Here is a 5,913-nt window from a genome sequence, read left to right on the forward strand (position 1 = left end):
CGTAAGATCCTAACAAACAATACTTATTCCCCCCACACGCACACTTGAACCAGATTAAATTCTGATTCCATCTGGAATGGTTATCAGGATATAATTCTGGCGGTCATTTCATCTGTGGTACAGGATTCAGCAGAGAAGTGAAAGTTCCTGAAGGTTTTTCTTTTTGGCCTTGGGACAGATTTTTTAATAGTAAAAGGGGTCCTTACTTCATTTTCCTGATTACGCTTTTCCATCAAATTAATATATTTCATGAAAACATATATTTAAAATTACTTGTAGAAACACATACACATTTACTGAAGACCATCCCAAACATAAACTAAGTTCTCTCGATGGCAACTGAAAACTCAAAATCTCATGATGTCGTTTTTTGTGGTCAGCTGGTACCTACCAGGTAGCAGGACCTGTGCTGGCCCAGCCTTGAGACTGCGAAGGTGGCTGTGAGTAGCCAGAAAAGCCTGCTCCCCCTGGTGGGACTCCAAATCCTTGGCCGGGGGGAACTAGAGAAAAGAACAGTGTGATCGACTATAGTGACAGTTCCATGATTAAAGAGATAACTTTAGAAAAATTTCTATTGTTAACAATGGACAAATATGAGATTAAAGCTGTACCAGCAGTCCCTTTTTGTGTAAACTCAGAACTTCAACTTCTCACCAATCCCTTCCTCAGTAAAAGATAAAAATTTTTAAATTTTATTTCATTCATCTTCCTATTAATTTACAATACAAAAGCATGAAGTCTGTGTTTTTAACATTTGGATAAAGCTGTCCTAAAGGCCAGAGTCATGTTAATTCGAGTGTCTTAACAGGTCATAAGATTACAAATAACCATATGAAGCAACCACTTCTCCATTTAAAAAACAAACAAACAAACAAACCAAAAAAGGTTACAAATAACCAAAGGATTATATATTGGTCCTTTATTACCATTAAGTTTATTGCATTTCCCTTCACAACGGAATTTCGCAAACTGCTCCCAGCTTTCGTGCCCCCTGAGAACTTTATCCCTATTGTGCCAGCTAGGTCCCTTACTGTCTAAGGGTAGTTAAGAGCGACTCTGACCTCAGACAAAACAAGCAAGAATGAACAGGATTCGAGGACAGAAGGAAAGTGTTACAACTGTCCCAAATCATTACTAGTGCCACAGCCAGAACTCACCTCCGGGATAGGATGCAGCTCCCCCTGGCTGTGGGGCACCAGGACAGCCTCCAGGGGATGGAGAACCTCCAGGTGCAGGGAAGCCTCCAGCTCCTGGGTAGCCACTACTGGGCGCTTGTGGGTAAGCACCTCCTGCCACTGGAGGAAAGCCACTAGGATAAGGACACTGACCTGGAGGGGGACAAGATGATTCCTGACCTGCAGGCTGAAAATGAGAATAATTTTAAATGAATGTGATCATAAAGAAATATGACCCATCTACAAATAAAGAACAGAGATTACTATTAAGGAATAGCTTGTTCTTTAACTTTTTTAAAGTCCTATGAGAAATCTTGGGGTCTTATTCTGGTTCATAGGTATACTACTTTCTCAGGACACTTGTTTGCCAGAATAAGGCTAAATTTAATTCTACTTGGGTCAGGCAAAGAGGTTTTTTGTTTTTTCTTTTTTTCTCTATTTGGCAGTTGGAACCAGGTTCTTTACAAACCTCAAGGCGGCAGGAACAACTAACAAACCTCATCAGTTCCTTCATTTTCCAGGCATCTGGAAACATGAGAAAGATCCTCCTCTCTCTACCCTAAAGAGGAATTCAGCGGCCGGTGTGGTAGCTCACGCCTGCAATCCTAGCACTCTGGTAGACTGAGGCGGGAGGATTGCTTGAGGTGAGGAGTTCAAAGCCAGCTTGAGCAAGACCAAGACCCTGTCTCTACTGAAAATAGAAAAAAATTAGCTACATGTGGTGGTGTGAGCCTCTGGCCCAGCTACTCGGGAGGCTCAAAGAGAAGGATCATGTGAGCCCAGGAGTTGCTGTGAACTAGGCTGACACCACAGTATTCTAGCCTGGTCAACAGAGCGAGATACTGTCTCAAAAAAAAGAGGAATTCATAGCTTGCTTGCAACATACCTGGATTTGCTGCATAATGTTTAAAAAAAAAAAAAAAGAAAAGATGACCTGAGTCACAAACAGAGTGTGACATTTTGGACTTCACGGTTCAAACCACAAAATGACTAAGAGTGGCAGAGATTGTTACCTGCTCACTAAACTCTCTCTTCCCAGGCCATAAAGCTAGAGACACTACATTTCCCTGACCCCCTAATAGTTGGGTAGGACCATGATTGAATAGCAGTGAATAAACATACAGAGAAGTGATGTACACCACTTCCAGCCTAGCCCCTAAAAACCTCTGCCCAACCTCTATGCTCGGCCGGGTAAGGTGGCTCACTCCTGTAATCCTAGCACTCTGGGAAGCCAAGGCGGGCGGACTGCTCGAGGTCAGGAGTTCAAAACCAGCCTGACCAAGAGCAAGACCGCATCTCTACTAGAAATAGAAAGAAATTAATTGGCCAACTAATATATATATATATATATATATATATATATATATGTATATAAAACATTAGCCAGGCATGGCGGCACATGTCTGTAGCCCCAGCTACTCGGGAGGCTGAGGCAGGAGGATCACTTTAGCCCAGGAGTTTGAGGTTCCTCTGAACTAGGCTGCCTCCATGGCACTCACTCAAGCCTGGGCAACAAAGTGAGACTCTGTCTCAAAAAAAAAAAAAAAAAAAAAAAAAAATCCTCTATGCTCACTCTCTTCCTTCATCTGTCAGCTATACGTAGAGGATGCAGTGGAAGATTCTAAGGCACCAAAGGGTGGTATTATAAAATCAAACAAAGGAGGAGTCTGGGAACCTGAACTACTACATGAAACAAAGCCCCCTCCCACCCAACTCCTACCGCACCACTAACTTCCAGGAGACTGAAGCAAGCAAGAAACATGTTTTTATTGTGATGAGCCACTGAGGTTTGGGGGTTGTCTGTTTCAGCAACTACACTGACTGAAATGGTTGCCAGAGTCCAGTTTAGTCCACAGGGACTTGGGAACATATTCATAGCACTCATCTCTCCTATGATAAATTCACAACAGCTATCTATTCACTTTGCATGAGTATACACATATTATCATTAACCTGTATAGGCCTCTTTCTATTCTCCCAGTGTTAGATAACAGCACTTCATACTTAAGAGTATGAAACTGAAATGCTTAATTCTTACTATGCCTCAGCTCTCAGTTGAGTCCTCACAGTAGTACAGCTATCAACAAGGTGGAAGTCTGTAGCACATTTATAAAATGTACTCCAAATACTAAAAATCTCAGAACCACAAAATCCAGGGCCCTCTGATCCACTGTAGTTTGTTTCTAAGTCAAGCCCTTTTTAAATATTTTAATAACCTTCCAACACGAAGGCTAAAACCCAGTGATTCATGGCATGTGCTTAGCTTACATAAATGTCTTATTGGCTCATATAGCACTTAACATTTTTAAAAACTTCCACATTTTAAAAAATTTGGTGCATGAGGCTCCCGTTTCAATCCCCAGCACCTCCACCAAAAGAAAACAAAATTGGGGCAATTTTGCATAAAATCAGGTTCCTGGCTTTACCTGAAGAATTAGAGTATCTAGCAACACTGGGATGGCCTCCCTGCACGGCCGAATCAAGCTACAGCTGGGTGTGGATGAGGCGAGTGCTTCTGAGTTCCCCCATAACCCCTGCCTTCACTCACTTATTCTACACAGTACCTCTGATCTAGCATATCTGTAAGAGCAGTAGTGGGCTACTCCTATACACCACCTGTTTCGAGGTAGTGTATAGGAGGACATGAGTTATTTTAAGAACTCATTTAACAACTCATAACTCGAGGACATGAGTTATTTTAATATTATAAGCGGCAATACTTACAGGATATCCAGGGAAAGGTGGGTAGCCTGTAGGAGGATAGCCTGGGTACCACATTCTGTAGCAATAAAACATGTCCTCTGTAATTTCCTATAAGGGTTAAGGATTTTGAAGATATACAGATAGACACACAACACAAGGTTTTATGCAAAATATTCCTTCTTTCCAAAGAGTCTGTCAGGTACTAAAACGAGGATACTGGTGGTAGAACCTTATAAAATACTTCTTCATTTCACCATTTGAGCTCCATTTGAGCTAATGGAGTTGGTATAGCAAAAGTTCCAAATTCCTTGTCATACCACACAATTTTTGTCATACCTCAATTTATTAGTACTACTATTTAATATTTTTCTTTAAGCAGATTAATATTTAACTTAAATTTGTTTCATACCACTTGCATAAATGGAGAACTTACCATAGGTTTCTTGCCACAAATAGATGGTAATACTAAAATGAATACATAAATATTAAAATAAAAAAATGCTTTCTAGGTGCCACAGAAATCTCCTTGTATGGTGAAACCATATTATGAGAAACAATGGTATAACGGTTAAAAGTTAACATTCTAGAGTCACACATACCCAGATTAAGCCCTGGCATTTTATTTAACTTTTGATTATTGCAACTTTCAAGCTTATTCAAAAGTAAAGATAAACCCATGGATCCATCACCCAACTGCAACAACTACCAATTCATAGACAATCTTGTTTCTTTAATACTCTCACTGACTCCCCACCACTCCACTGGATTATTCTGAGGCAAATTGCAGACATTATATCCTTTTAACCTATATATAAACCTATATATACCCCAGTATATATCTCTAGAAACAAAGACTTTGTTAAAATGATTAACAAGGCTGCTGTAAAAATATAACCATGTTTCGACGTCATGATGTACTTGAAAAATAACCTATATAGGCATGTCATTATCATCCTTCTTAGTAACTTTTTTTTTTTTTTTTTTTTGAGACAGAGTCTGTCTTTGTTGTCCAGGCTAAAGTGCCATGGCGTCAGCCTAGCTCACAGCAACCTCAAACTTCTGGGTTCAAGTGATCCTCCTGCCTCAGCCTCCTGAGTAGCTGGGACTACAGGCATGCACCACCACACCCAGCTAAGTTCTTTCTATTTTTAGTAGAAAGGGGGTTTCACTCTTGCTCAGGCTGGTCTGGAACTCTTGACCTCAAGCAGTCCTCCTGCCTCAGCCTCCGAAGGTGCTAGGATTACAGGGGTGAGCCACCATGCCCAGCCAGTTTCTGAATATCAACGTGTGACTATTGAAATTTCCAGTAATCTTTTAAATGTTTTTACTATTTTATTTTGCAATTGTTTATTGACCTCAGGGTAAAAAATTTCAAACATTTAAAAGCAGACGGCCAGGTGCAGTGGCTCACACCTGTAATCGCAGCACTTTGAGAGGCCAAGACAGAAGGATTGTTTAGGCCAGGAGTTTCAGATCCACCTGGACAACACATGGAGATCCCCACACCCCTCTACAAAACCTGGCATACAATTCCTAAAATCCTTAATGTCCAAAGTGACACCTTTTTGTATCCTAATGAGTTGACTGATGGCTAGGTAGCTTCAGGACAGGGTTGATCACCAGAAAGTTCACCATGGATTAGAGGGTTGAGATTTTCAGCACCTCCAACCTACAGAGAGGGGAGAGGGGCTGAAGGTTAAGTTGATCACCAGTGCTTTAATCAATCGTCACACGGTATGTAATGACGCCTCCACAAAACCCCAAAGGACAGGGTTCAGAGAGCTTCCAGAGAGCTGAACACGTGAAGGTTGCTCAAGGGTTGCGCTCTCAGAGAGGGCATGGAAGCTCTGCATCCCTTCCTCCAAAGCTCTCCACGTGCATCATCTGTATTCTTTGTAATATTCTTCGTAATAAACTGGTAAACACGTTTACCTGAATTCTGTGAGCTGCTCTAGAAAATTAGTTGAACACAAAGGGGGGTTGTGGAACCCCAACTGGAACCCAGTCGTCAGAAGTTCTGATCAGACTTGGAACT

General features: G+C 41.3%; 1 long non-coding RNA gene across 1 annotated transcript; it reads right to left on the reverse strand.

Annotated features, from left to right (window-relative positions):
- Positions 1-445: 445 nt before the first annotated feature.
- LOC142875663 (uncharacterized) lies at positions 446-3,957 on the reverse strand. The gene is made up of 3 exons (XR_012922981.1): positions 3,900-3,957; positions 1,158-1,362; positions 446-500 (listed from the first exon to the last, which is right to left on the reverse strand). It is a non-coding gene; the product is annotated as an uncharacterized LOC142875663 (long non-coding RNA).
- Positions 3,958-5,913: the final 1,956 nt, after the last annotated feature.

Source organism: Microcebus murinus, chromosome 14 (genome assembly GCF_040939455.1).
Source record: "Microcebus murinus isolate Inina chromosome 14, M.murinus_Inina_mat1.0, whole genome shotgun sequence".
Taxonomy (NCBI): domain Eukaryota; kingdom Metazoa; phylum Chordata; class Mammalia; order Primates; family Cheirogaleidae; genus Microcebus; species Microcebus murinus.